Source organism: Sapajus apella, unplaced genomic scaffold, assembly GCF_009761245.1.
Source record: "Sapajus apella isolate SASKATOON/1434 unplaced genomic scaffold, GSC_monkey_1.0 scaffold21, whole genome shotgun sequence".
Taxonomy (NCBI): Eukaryota; Metazoa; Chordata; class Mammalia; order Primates; family Cebidae; genus Sapajus; species Sapajus apella.
In genome coordinates, this window is record NW_022436961.1 from 14,122,215 (window position 1) to 14,137,753 (window position 15,539).

Consider the following 15,539-nt stretch of genomic DNA (forward strand, 5'->3'; position numbering starts at 1 on the left):
GCTAAATCTCGTGTCCAGAAACACATTCCCTCTGATAACAGCATGCCAGCTGAAGACAATGTCCCCTCCCCCCTTTTCTATTCAGGCTGTCACAGTATACTTGTGAAGCATAATACATCCTGAGACAAAGCAAAATAATATGGCTCTTTAAAGGTACAAATTACTAGGCTTCTAAAAACTGAAGATTTATTGGTAATGGCACGGAGAGTTAAAAAAAAAAAAAAACATTAATTACTATTGTTGAGCTTCATAGCAGTAGAAAATGCAAATATCAGAACCACGAAGCCTTTGACTCGATAGGGAAGGTCTGTAGACTAGAAATACGTGAACTACGTACCAAATGCCATGAACCTCTTGGAGGCAGTGCTCCAAAAACCAAAACAGTGAATACATTCTTAAATGGCAATAATATTCTAACATGCCATAATCTTAATACTTCATATAAATTCAATACCAAATTTTAACACATAATAAATCTTAAAAATACATTTTTTAAGGAGGTTGAGGTCTTTGAAAATGAGCAGATATCTAACTACTATCTAATTTTTCCTCATTCTATTTTACCACAATGAATTTTAAAAATATATCAAATGCCGAAAACAGAAATGCAATTAAAAACCGTCCATAACAAATTTCTTAGAGTATTCAAGATCTAACAAACAAATTTCTTTTGCAAGCTCAACTGAAGGACAAGGGATGTTAAATAATACAGCGTTTGTTCCTTCAAATAAAAAGAACAGCCAGGACTATGATTCAGCTATAATACACTGATTTAGTTTGCTACATCACTAAAGAAACAATTACACAAAGTATCTTAACAAATAATTGTATGAAAGCAAACATTAAGTGTGCACATAATAAAACATTAGACTAAATGAAAATGTATCATTCTTTCATGACATAAGATTAAATAATTTAAAAAAAATATTACGTGTAAATATGGACTTTGCATTTTGTTTGTTTTGCCACAGAATGGAGAATATTGATGCACATATTACAAAGACACCTCAACGCTACCAAGCACATACTTAACTGCTATAACCCATTATTAGCAAATATTCTTTAGCTTTAACTTTGTCTTGCCTCTTGGATTAAGATTAGGTTAAAATCTAGAAACTATAACCAGGTATTTTCAAAGTAAAAAGTTGTTAAATACCTATTTCCTCTTAAAGGAACTTTGTATACCAATAAAGTTATAAGTTTAAGAATATAAGCTAAAATATACAATTTCATGATCATAGAGTTGGTCTTTCTAATCTCCCATAAATTCTATTTCAGATTTTTTTTTAGCCAACTGATAGAGTAAAGGTTATATCATTATATCCTCCATCCAATAAAGTTCCTGCCTTCCCAAAGCCTAAGACCTACTTTTGTTAAGCATTTTAGGAAGCAATATGGAAGTTAGTCAACTTAAAAAGCTCCTTGTGAGGAAAATGGCATAACCCATACCCCCAAATGTCTACAGAACCAGGATCAAAATAAATCAAATTACAGAAGGTAGCTATAAAATTTATTAATTTTATTGAGTCACATTTGTTTAACGGGCCTATAGGCCAGATTTTAAACCAAAAGATACTATCATCTCTGACCTCAAGGAATATTATTAAAGGAGACAGGTGAATAAGCAAATGATTAGAGTAGAATATAAAGACATCTTATGAAGTGCTATAGCGTTTACCAGCCAGTCTAAATGGGATTAATGATTGGAAGGGTAGCTGGGGGTCAAGGAAGCATTCCAGGAAGAGGGGAAACTTGAGCAGTTTTGGAAGAAGGACAAGTAATCCTCAGGTGAAGCAGGGTCAGGGAGAAGCGACCATAGTGAAAGAAAGGAGAAGGGGAATGGTTGTAAGTGGCTCTGAGTACCTGAAGAAAAGGACACTCACAGGGGAATGGGTATGGACGAGACAGAGAAGTGGAAATGTCATGAATGTCTCTCTAAGTTAAGAAGTTTGAACTTTACTTTGAAAGTAATTTAAAAAAACTGCAGTATTTTAACAAGGGGAGTGCAAAGTATACTTAAAAATCTGCAAATTTTGTGATTACATAAAATATTTCCATACTGTACTTCCGTAAACTTTTGTTGGAGAGGAAGGTGGGCAAAAAAAAAAAAAAAAAGAAAAAAAGAAAAAAAAGAAAAGAAAACAAGTAAATTCTGACAGTCTATATTTTACAGTATAAGTTCCCTGATATACAGTAAAAACATATTAGAACTGTGAACTTAAAGTAGCCACTATTGAAATTTAACTTACAGTGAAACATGACTCCAATAAGTGAAGTAATAAAACTGCAAAGTATTTGGGAACCTCAAAGTTCAAATCAGTCTGCCTACATAAACTTCTCATCAAGCATAGCTTATTGATGTTTTCACCAAAAGGCAAATTTTTGCAAAAATGTTATTCCTTCCTGGATAAGCTGATAATAAACCAAAGCTTTCAAAAGGAAATATACAAGTGCATCCCACAGAGTCAGACACAGGTATTACAAATGACTTTCTACTCTTCCTGCTAGAGATCCTGGTACTTTAATCAGCTTTTCTGCAATACATTCTAGCATCCACTATCTGGTGCCCAAGGACCACAATCCATAAACAGCTGAAGCTATTTTTCAAATGCTAGCTCGCAGCAACAGCTAACATAATGAATTTAGAGCCCCTCACACTCGCTGATAACAAATCTGAGCTACTTACTTAACAGAGAAAGCACCAGTTCTGTTTCATTTTAGCTGAGAATCTGAAAATATTCTGGCTGAGACTATGGTGCTCTATGGAGCATTTATATTCTTTAATAACATCTGGATAAAGACAAGCAATAGATCAGCCAGAAAGGAAACTAGGCAATTATAGTCAACATAATAGCACCCAGAAATGAAGAAAAGAGATGGCTTAAAACGTTTTTTTATTAGAATAAAAGTAAATGGAATTTTAAAAAGTAAGCCAAAAAGTTTACTTTCCAAAGTCTATTTTTTCTAGTAAAATAAGTAATGATATGAAAAATACAAAGACACACACACATGCACACACACACACACACACAGAGAGAGAAAGATACAAGGCTGATGTGTTAAAGAGCTATGTTATTAGAATGAAGAAAAAACTATCTTTTATTTCTCTGGAGTAGTCAGAAATAGCTTCTCTTTCACTTAGTGTAAGTGCAAAGGCAAAAATTAGTGTAAAGGCAAAATTACTTTTTTTTTTTTTTTTTAAGCAGAGACTCGCTCTGTCATCCAGGCTGGAGTACAGTAGCGTGATCTAGGCTTACTGCAACCTTCACCTCCTGGCTTCAAGCGATTCTGCCTCAACCTCCTGAATAGCTGGAACTACAGGTACGTGCCAACACACCCAGCTAATTTTTTGTATTTTTAGTAGAGACTGGGTTTCACTGTGTTAGCCAGGATGATCTTGATCTCCTGACCTTGTGGTCTGCCCGCCTCAGCCTCCCAAAGAGCTGGGATTACAGGCATGAGCCAACACCCAGCCCAAAATTACTTTTTCAGTAAAAATGAAGAAACCTTTTATCAATAAGTAGAAGTCATGATTATTGACTTATCTCAATTTTAACATTTTAAGGGCTTTTGCCCCTTTCTTCAGCAACTGACCAGATCAAAGTAGACAATTTTGTAAAAATAAATGATTTGGTTTTGTTTACATGGAATAGCATGGAAAGATTATGAATATGGAACCACAAATTCTTAAAGCAATGAGAGACTAAAAAAGAATTCTGGGCTGGGAATGGTGGCTCATGCCTGTAATCCTAGCACTATGGGAGGCCAAGGCGGGTGGATCACCGGAGGTCAGATGTTCAAGACCAGCTTGGCCAACATGGTGAAACGCCATCTCTATAAAAAATACAAAAAATATTAGCTGAGTGGCGGATGCCTATGATTCCAGCTACTTGGGAGACTGAGGCAGGAGAATCTCTTGAAGCTGAGAGTGGCGATTGCAGTGAGCTGAGATCACGCCATTGCACTCCAGCCTGGGCAACAAGAGTAAAACTCCATCTCAAAAAAATAAGTTCTGACTTTTCTCTTTCAACCACGATGCCTGGTATCCAAACCTGTAAGTAACACCTTGCAGTATATAAAAGTGGAGGGGGCAGGGCGCAGTGGCTCACGCCTATAATCCCAGCACTTTGGGAGGCCAAGGAGGCCAGATCACAAGGTCAGGAGTTTGACCAGCCTAGCCAACATAGTGAAACCCCCTCTTTACTAAAAATACAAAAAATTAGCTGGTGTGGTGGTTGGTGCCTGTAATCCCAGCTACTAGGGGGGCTGAGGCAGGAGAATCACTTGAACTCGGGAGGCGGAGTTTGCCGTGAGCTGATATCACACCACTGCACTCCAGCTTGGGCAACAGTGCGAGACTCTGTCTCAAAAAAAAAAAAAAAAAAAAAGTAGAAGGATGTTATTTGAAAGTCATCCTTTCTCCATGTCACCTCACCCCCAAAATCAGGACCACTCTCCTAAGGGATCATCTCATCTGTAACATATTCATTTACACTTAATGAAACTGGTGCCAAGGTAGTTAAACAGATTGTCTTAGGTTTCACTAAGTATTATCCATTATCTGTCAGGCCCTGCACTAGGCTAAAATGTGAGCACAAACTAACAAATCTGAGTTCTGGATAAAGCCATGTAAGCAAAAGGAGAGGGTAATAAATAGTAACAACAATCAAACAACTTGAAAAACAATGACAATGATTAGCTTTAAATAAGTTAAACACATAAATTTAACAAGCCAAAAATTTCCATCATAACTACTTTAAAGCATTTGAATTTACAGATGAGCTTGCAAGCAAAGGCTATTGGACCAAGGGAATTTCAGGAATAAAGAAAATTCACTGGGGTCTATTCTAATGATCAATGCATTTTGCATTTCCCATAGCATACCTTAATTCCTGAACTTACTAGGCATCTCAAGGGAAGAAGTATGTAAAGACTTCAGTCAAGAATCTTAATTATCAGTTTAATGTAGGGACTCTCATGTTACAGAGTGCTGAGTAGTACCATGAATTGATAATTCTGATACAGATGTTTTCTCAACAAGGTACCAGCAAATTAAGAGATGAATTGATTCTTACAGCTAAACTGACAACGTATATAAAGAATAAAATATTAATTTAGGTGACATATCCCACCATGTTTTCACTAGTAGACTTGAAAATTAAGAACCAGCTATGTGGCTGTGGAAGAAATTGAGCAAAAGCACCAGGAAGTAATCTAATCTCAAGAATCAGAATTAGGTCTTCCTCTCAAAGCAATATTCAAACAGACTAATACTCTGCTATATAAAAACATGGGTCCCAGATACACCTGTATTATTTCACTCTAGGACCTTTCAAGAATATATTCAGAACAGCTGGGGGTAAATTACAAAGTTATCACAGCTCTCAATGCCTTCTTCGTATTTTTTAATCCTATCAAATCTTCCTACTCATTCTGATACTGGCTTAAAAGCCCATACTACCAATTAAGTCTAGAATCATGGCCAATCTAAACACCAAACATCCATTCTAAACACACTACTTTGTGGTCCTTAAATTCTAAGTTTGAACAGAGTATTCTCCCGGTAGAGATCCTTTCCTTATCCCCTAGAACGTCAACTATGCTTTGTACCAGAGTTGTAATCTCTACACTGTCCAATATTTTAGCCACTCCACTAAATACATTTAATATATTTAAATGTCACTTATGTTTAAATACATTAAAATCATATAAAAATAAAATTTCTGTTCATCAGTCACACCAGCTATCTTTCAGGTATTCGACAGGCTCAGGTAACTAGCTAGTACCTCCATGCTGAACAGTGCAGAGAGACCATTTACCAGGAGAGCTGAAACTTTTATTGGACCACGAAAATTTGCAGTGTTTTTAACGAGCTTATAAGAAGTTATCTTTTACCTTAATAACCATTTTTTATACTTTTTACTCTCAAAATTATCACTACCAAAACATAAGCTTTTTCTTTTTCTTACTGAACACCAAACAGCTACTTCATTACTATGAAAGGTGAAAAAATGCTGGGCTGAATGATAACAGATCTAGAATGAGTTGTAGCTCTGCCATTGCTTTATTTGTGTGGCCTTGGGTAAATCACTTCATCCTTGAGAGAGCCTTCATTTTAGTGTCATCTCGAAAATGAACAAGTTCAATGATTTCTAAGTTTCAGCTCTTAAATTTCCATCCTGTATTTGAGTCTCAGTATTGGTAAGAAGTTTTTCTAAGGTGGTTTTAACATTGCTTTAAACAGACTTTAAAAAAAAAAAGTTATTTGAGAAAAAAAAAAAAACTCAACCAAACTGTTATAAAAAGTAGTACCTAAAAATTGTACAGTAAGCAGTAAAACAATTTGATCTAACCTGTACTATCTACTTAGTTAACAATTCTAAACGTGTGGTAATGCTTTTGAAGGTAAATAGAAACCAGCTCTTTAAAAGAAAGTTACTTTTTCAATAATTCTAATCTTTATAGATTCATTATAAGATTTTTTTCCAAAGTATGGAACTACAGATAAACTAAGAAGTTATTATTTGATAAGTTTTCCAATTTTTTAGGAAAATGGAAATGAACCCCCCCACCCCTGCATGGCAGCTGAGGAAAAAAAATTCCAAAGGTAAAAGGCCCACAAATACAATTCTTTTATCCTGTGTTACAATTTTTATGTCATAATTTTGTCATCAAAATTATATTATTTTTATGTCATAAAAATGGTAATATATTAAATGTCAACAGAAAAACCTCAATGTCCTAAAACATTTTAAAAAACACAATATAACACTCATACAATAAAAGCTTTGTAAAAGCTTTATGCAGGATGCAGTAATATGGCCTCTCTTAGTCTGAGTAACATCTAAGATACACATCCCATTTCCTGACACTTAGCAGGGTTTCCAATCATCTGTACTTGTTTCTGATATGGTATCAATTGTAGCCATCAACATGTGTGTCAATAAATACTCATCAGCCAAAATAAGATGGTATTAACAGATACATACATTCTTTAAATTGGATATTAAAAGCCAAAAGAGGTGTTCCTCTAGAAGCTGTGTTAACCTGTGGGACTTTCTACAAAGTGTGCAGATACTTTAAAAGAAAACAATCTTTGTGATCACAGTACACATGAAAGAACTTTCTGATATACTGTATTAAATAGAAGACAAAAAAGGAGGAAGGAAAGATGGAAGGAGGGAGAGAACTCTCTGTCAGCATGGCAGGTTATGATGCTACATATTCAATCTGGGAACTCAGGATGTCCACTATTACTTAAGCCACCAACTACTTGTGTTAATGGCAGCTGGGACTGGGGGAAGTGGGATATTAGTTTGTTTTTGTTTGTTTGTTTTACTATCACAGTGCCTGCTTCATAAAAAGTGATTTGGAAAAGCATATTCCCTATTTGATCCAAAACAATGTGGCAATAGTTTTTATATTTTGTTCTATATCAGTGGTCCTTTTTCTACAGCCATCAATCCACACTCCCTTATTTGCAAATCTGAAACACAAAAAGCTCTAAAAACTCAGATGGCAGCAAAATTTGACCCATTTAGTATACACAGCTACACAGCATACCTATCATATATTTTACTGCAAAAATATTACTGTTACAGAGTACAGCCCCAGACTCCACAGGGGATGTTTTGTAATACATGGTAGATGTATAGTATCCCCCACTTATTCACAGGGATACATTCCAAGCTCCCCCATTATGTAACTGAATGCCTAAAACTGAGGACAATACCTACCCTATATATGTTTTTTCCGATAATACATACCCATTATAAAGTTTAATTTATAAACTAGGAATAGTAAGAGATTAACAATAATCTCTAATAAAATAGAATAACTGTAACAATTGCCAATATCACTGTTCTTGTGCTTCTGGGTCATTATGAGGTAAAATAAGGATTACCTGCACAATGCGCTGCAATAGCAGGATGCTGAATCTGATCACTGAGATGGCTACTAAGTCCCTAAAAGGCAGGGGCTGTAGACAGCATGGATCCACTGAACAAAGGGAGTGTTCACGACCTGGGCAGAATGGAGCAGGTCTGTGTGAGATTTCATCACCATGCTCAGAGCAGCGTGCCATATAAAACTTATAAATTGTTTACTCCTGGAATTTTTCAATTAATATTTTGGGAAGCAGTTGACCATGGGTCACTGAAACCTTGAAAAGTGAAACTGTGGATAAGGGGTGACTACTATTAAACTGTGTGTTTCCTTATTTATTTGTTTTTTGAAGTATAATTTGCACATAGTTAAATTCACCTTTTGAGATGGTTCTATGTATTCTGAAAAACTTATACAGCTATGTGACCACTGCACTTCAAGAAAGGAAACATTTCCATCACACTAAAAAGTTTTGTCAGGCCCCTCTGAAATCAATCTCCTACTCCAGCCCCCCTCCATGGCAACCGCAGATTTAATTTCTGTCCCTCCAGTCATGTAAATGGAATCATAGAATACAAAAACTTTTGATTCTAGCATCTTTTACTTAGTATAAATGCTTTTGAGGTTCGCCCATATTGTTGAACACATCAGTGCTTTGTTCCTTCTTATTGCTAAGTTATATTCCATTACATGGATGTATCTCAATTTGTTTATTCAATCACCAGCTGGCAGACATTTGGGTTGTTTCCAAATGTCTTTAGGTTATTATGAATAAAGCTACTGGAAACATTCACAGAGAGTATTTTGTATGAGCAAATGACTTCATTTTTTCTTGGGTAGGTACCTAGCAATGGGGTTGCTGGGTTATATCAGAAGTATATGTTTAACTTTGTTAACAAATAGCCAAACCATGTCTTTTCTGTAATCTGAATATTTCTCAATTCTCAAATATATGCATCTGTTACCTATAGAAAAGAATAAGGAAAAAAAAGAGAGAAAAAGTTAACTACTGAGAACTATGATAGTACTGCCATAATCTCACCACTGCAGATGCCAATCTTGCCTCATATAGGGGCAATTCATCTTACCTGAACTAATTTGTACATCTTTTAATTCTTTGCTTCTCACTTGTTTATGTTATTTGCATTAAACAACAATAACAACAACAACAACAACAACAAAAAACAAAACAGAAAACGGTATTTTCTATCTTAGGTTCAGGGTAATAAGCATTTCATACATATTTAGAAAGGATGCTGAACATTTCTTATGAGCAAATTCTATAGTAAAGTTCTAGGTAACACATAAACTAAAACCTAACCCTGGAAAAACTGTTACCATCAGTGTCTGTACATCATAGCAAGGCTATGTATGCATGAAGTTTGATTTTATCACAGATTAATCAGCTTTCTAAAAAACAAGAGGAGCAAAAAAGTTCTGAATTCTCAGAACAGAAAGCTAACACCACCAAGCACTGAAAATCCTATGTATCTAAAATCTACCCTCTAACAAGTGGTAACTAGGCAGACAACTTTATACCAGCATACCCAGAAAAGGAGGAATGACTCTAATTTCATTAACATAAACATTGTTTTAGGTAGAAATGTTCATACCCTATTTTACTAGGTATTTAAAATAAGAAGGAACTATACAATAAAGCTGACATTAAGAGATGGAATTAAATATACTCAGATAAGAAAATTAATATAAACAGTTCACATGGGGCTTCATGGCCTCTATATAGAGGCAACTGTTTCCCAATCAGATAATTTTATGATCTAAAATTGAACATCTCCATCTTCTATTTCTCCTCTCTGCTACTTCAAATAAAAGTATTCTGACTTACACTTCAACGGACTTAAAACAACTTCCCAACGCAAAATACCACAAACTAACTTTTGAAAAAAACCACTAACATGCCTTCTTCATTTCCTCAACTTATAAAGTATCCCCCATATTTCTCTGAAATCATAATAAACATTTTCACACATCTCCTTTTCAACTGTTGAACAAAATGCAGAAAGATGATCAAGGTAAAATGAAGCAAGTTAAAACCAAAAACAATCAAAGATATTACAATAGTCCATAGTATTAACTTTATAATAAGAGAATGGTTAATTATATTTAGTAAGTGAACATTCAACTGCATTGAATCTCTTTTTTTGAAGCTAATATTGTGCTTAGAAAAAAAAAAGCAAACTGGTTTTATAGACATTATATCTCAATAGCCCTTTTTATAGTCTTTTAGATATAATATTTAGCAAAATTGCTTTTCTTGGAGAATATTTTCTTTAAAATGTCTGAAACTCCTCCTAACCAAATTGCGAACCCTCAATGTCTGTCTTGAAACTGGCTACATAAGAAGCAAAGACTGTTAAATTTTAACCACTAAATTACTAGTTAAACTATATTATTTAGCTAGGTTATTCCAAATTAATGAGTATTTCTCTATATGTGAAGTCTGAATACATCCATTAAGTCTAAGCTGAATCAATTGTGATTTCTCTTATGATTATGTTCAGAAAGAGGACAAAGTATTAATCTAAACATAAAAGTAAATATTTTAAATTTTGCCACTCATTGACAGATATGTAATATCCCTAGTTACACATTAACCTAACACATTAAATTACATGTTCTGCTACACTGTGATCCATATAATGTTTTGTCCCTACTTTCTTCTTTCCATTCTTATTGCTATAATTTATTTATGTACTTTTTCTCTTACCCACCTCCTGTAACAGTCCTGTAGCTAATCCCTAAACTAGTCCTTCATCCCTAGTCTCTTATTTTTTTATTGGTCCCACAAATGCCTTCTCAACATGGAATCCCGTCTCTAGCCCTTAATTTGGTTAATTTCTGCTTTAATTAACTTATTATCCTACTCAATAATAATAATAAACAAAATAGTATAAATGCAGGACTCTCCATTCGCATCTTACAAAATAATGTTCAACCCTACAGCCAAACATTAAAAATCCTTTAAAAATACAGACTAAATTTGTTTAAATTTATTATTCAATGTTCCCAATTCCACCTCACCTTCTCAACACACACTATAAACTCTACATCACTTACTTTTACCTGAATACACCTTGCATTTTCCTGAATGTCTTTACTCACGTTGACAATGATCTACGCTCCAAACTGTACTTGTTAAAATCTTGCCCACAAACATATAGCCAAACTTACATATAACTTCCTTCATGAAATCGCTCCACATCATTTCAGTCAAAAGCACTGTCAAAGGACACAGATTCCAGTACCAGCTTTGCCACTATAGTTTTAAATTTTTCTGCAAGTTATTTGCTTACTCTGGGTCTTAATCATGAGGACATCAAACTAGTTTATCGTGTCAAGCCTGTTTTAAGATTATGTTTATAACCATTATGTGTTCACCAGAAGTTCTTAACCTCTGGTAATTTCATGGAATTCAATAATTCTGTAAATTCTTGACAACTATAAGCAAAATTTGAGTTTATGTTCAAATGCGCAATGTATTTTCTCCCTAAGGACTGGATCTAAAGGTGCTTTTATTAGCTCCTTAAAATGGTCCATGACCCAAAAAAGGTTAGGAACTATCACTTCTTTGATCTAAATCTTTTATTTACACAGACACATACTGATACAAACAGCCCCTTCCACACCAATGGTAAATCTCCCAAAGCTTTAAGAATATAGTGCTTAGCTCTTATTTCTTAAAAACGATTCTCAACTATTTTTCCTCAACACACCTGAAAGATAATGTTCACATGGGTGATCTACTTTCATCAGCAACAGCTGGGCTCTGCAGCCTGCTAAATGAATAAGATAGCCTGTGGGTTTGGTGCCATCACTAGCATGCAAGCTCTAATTCTATCACTTTCTCCTATGATTCAAGATTTATGGTATCTGTACCAGTGCTATATTGTGCTTAGCATATTGTAAAGAATGCCTGTGTATTTGTTAAATAAAAAAATAAATTATGTAATTCGAAGAGAAACAGTAAACGAATGAGACTTAAAAAAAAAAAAAAAAAAAAAAAAAAAAAAAACAAAAAAACAAAAACTCCAGAGGGTCTTAAATAAGAACTAATATGCCTAGGATAATATCATTAATCGGACTTCACTGAAGTCGATTAAGTTTAACCTAGTAAGAGATTTAGTGATACTTTAGGGAAAATGTAAGAAAAAAAATAACTGAAGTGTGTACAGCTGAAGAAGTAAATCACAATTGTTGCTTCTTGAGGAAACCAAAATTGCAGTCACTACATCTTGCTAAGACGTTTTATAAATCAATGACAGAATATGAAGAATAAAATGCAATCATACACAGTAATCACAAGGAAGACAAGACAGTACTGACATCATTTGAAAAGTATTCACATGTGCCTCTGCACCAGCCTGCAATTCCTCAGGATGATATGTTAAAAGATGCAGAGGTCAGGCAATCCTCGAATGGGTGTCTCCCAAAACTTCAGCCCTCAGTGGGCTTATGCATCCAGGGGCCAAGCACTCTGATAAGAGCAAGGACTTCGGGAAAGTGATTTTCTTTTCACAGACAACAGCCTGGTTCCTATAAATCACAATATGCTTTGTTCATATATCCTCAGAGTTCTGAGATTGCAGATACCACATACACAACAGTTTCTTAAATGAAGAGATCATAATTGTGTACTGGTTTAAGCAAAAATGAGTTTTTTGGGAAATATTTTAATATAAATACTTCACATAAAAACAATACAAATATTAGAAAGAAATCTGAAGAAAAAGCGTGTTTGAGTATTTTGGTGTTTCTATTTGTTGGCTGACTTACGGTCCTCCCATGAATTTATCAACTACCCTCATATAAAAATTACCACTTTGCCTTACTAAAATACTGCTACCATAAAAATTAACTCTCTTCGAACACTCAAGAACTAAATCATTCCAGATAGCCAAGTTTTCAACATAACTGCTAATTTAGCATTTTAATTTCTCTTTACTTGATAGTATTTCTTTATGAAATATATTACATACCTCTATGCAGTCAAAAATAGATCATTCCAAACATAATTTAACTCTTCTTGGCAATTCAGGACCAATTATTATGAACCTCCACCAGACTTTGGAATAACATAGCAATACTCTCTGGGCTACTGAGATGTGCAGGAACATCTGTAGTTGTCCAAAATGGTTCAAGAATGCTACGTATTTTACTTTTTTTTTTATTAGACAGTCTCACTCTGTCACCCAGGTTGGAGCACAGTGGCACCATCTTGGCTCACCGCAACCTCCACCTCCTGGGTTTCAAGCAATTCTCGTGCCTCATCCTCCCGAGTAGCTGGGACTACAGGTGTGAGCCACCACACCCAGCTAATTTTTGTATTTTTAGTAGAGACTGGGTTTCACCATGTTAGCCAGGCTGGTCTCAAACTCCTGGCCTGAAGTGATCTGCCAGCCTTGGCCTCCCAAAGTGCTGGGATTACTGGCATGAGCCACCATACCCAGCCATATTTTACTTTTTAATATATAATTATTTTACTCTTTTCCTTTGCATAAATTAATCTCTTTATATATTTCCTTTAAGTTTACAATGTCTGAAAAGTGCTGTCTCGTAGAAATATGTTACATATATAATTTTAAACTTTTTAGTAGCAATGTTTAAAAAAAGACATTATTTTAATAGTACATTTTATTTAACCTCCTATATTCGTAATATTATTTCAACGTGTAGCAATGTGTTCAACAGCCAGTTGTGACTTGAGGCTTTGTGCTGGACACTGCATATCTAAAATCACCATGAGCTGGAAGCTTACAACAGTAAAACAGTTGTAATCAGTCAGCAGCAAAAACAGTTACTACAGTAGAATCAAATTTGCACTGAGTAAGATGAGGGCTCTCCTGGGTATAAGGAACTTCAGTTTCAGAGCATGACTTCTGAACATTTATTTGGAGGAGAGGGAGAAAAACAAAGAGAAGGGGAGGAAGAAGAGAGGTGGAGAATAGTAAACAGAGGTAGGAATGAGGTTAGGGAGGGGGAAAGAATCCAATAAAAATGTTCTTGAGGTGGGTAGACTCTGAGGAGGTTTAGTCTACTCACAAGGCAAAGGTGAGGCCTTTCTTAGTAGTTAATCTAGGGCTTCGTAAGGTGCGTGCAATAATAATGGGAATTCATGGGTATTGAGAACTGAAGAGTCCTTGTACCATGCTCCAGTCTCCAGAGAAAGAGACCAGCCGTGGTTAATGATGACTCCTGAAAAGGCAGCACAAGCTTTTTATGAGGCTACCTCATTCAAATGTGTATGCCAAGAGATAACTGAGAATATGCTTAAGACAACAGGTCAAACACACTACTAATCACTTTTATGGAATTTAGTAGAGATGCACAACTTTGCCATATGAAATAAAGACCATTTCTAGTGACTCTGACATCCTGAACAAGAAACCAAAGGCAGTGCTACATTCAGCATTTCTTCCTAACTTAAAAAAAATGGAAATACGAATAAAATGAACTGGCTATCAAGAAAACAAAAAAAGTAAATCTGGTTTTGAGAATGATGACTGCCTGGCAATTGCTGAAGAGCATCACATGATTGACAAGAACATTTAATCAGGATAAAGGTAATGTCCTGCTATTAGAGCCCTTCTCCCCTCAAAAACCGTCAACTGTTCAAACATGTAAGGGAAGACGGACAAAAAACTGAATCCAGACAAGCCTCAATAAAACTATTTTGAAGCTAGTTTGCCAAGAAGCTCAAGGAACCAATGTAACAAATTTCAGAAAAGCAAATGGAAACTTATGTCAGCAGAATTTTAAAAAGGAGGGGAGGATAACTTAGTCTACAGTACAAAAGACTGAGGTGATAGTAGGTGGTGATTATAGGAAGAGTCTTCACTAATATCATCAGTATTTCAGAGATGGCTATCAAAAGGAAAAATAGCCATATACAATGCAGTTCCAAAAAAAAAGTTGCTATATTTGGCTTAGTACATAAAAGTATTTCTAACCATTTAAGTTACCCAACAATGGACTAATGGCAGAGGGCGCATAGGGATATGGTATAGAAATGCCATGTAGGAATATATTATGGAATCCTTATGGGGTAAAATGTTGGATTAGCTAACTTCTAAATCTAAGGTCCCTTCTAGAGTGATGAATTTATGTGTGGCTTTTATTAACAGTTGTAATACTTGTTAATTATGTAAAATTGAATTTTTACACATGCATGCATTCTTTATTGTCTGATCTTCATTATATCAGTCTTCAGTTCTCTAAGTGCAGTTCATAATTTTATGCATGTTAACACATACATGTATTGTGAGTGATTTATAATAAGAAATATGTATTTGATCTTCCTTTCCTGGCAAACAGCCCCTAAATTTCTTGGCATTTGATGAGCGTCTCAGATAAGTGATAAGTAGTTTTTTATATATAATGTACTACATTTTGAACATTTGTGCCCTCCAAATGTATGCTGAAATTTGATGCCCTATGTTGGACGTGGGGACTAATAGGAGACATATGGGTCATGGAGGTGGATCCCTCATGAATAATTTAACTTGGGTTGGAAGGTGCTGGGGGAGGAGAAGTGTGAGTTCTCATTCTATTAGTTCCTTCAAGAGTTGGTTGTGAAAAAGAGCCTGGCACCTCCCTCTCTATCACTTTGCTTCCTCCCTTGCCATGCAGTCTCTGCA

General features: G+C 35.1%; 1 protein-coding gene across 1 annotated transcript in view; it reads right to left on the reverse strand.

Annotated features, from left to right (window-relative positions):
* TNKS (tankyrase) overlaps positions 1 to 15,539 on the reverse strand; it is a 185,227-nt gene that overhangs the window by 89,844 nt on the left and 79,844 nt on the right. The window lies entirely within an intron of this gene.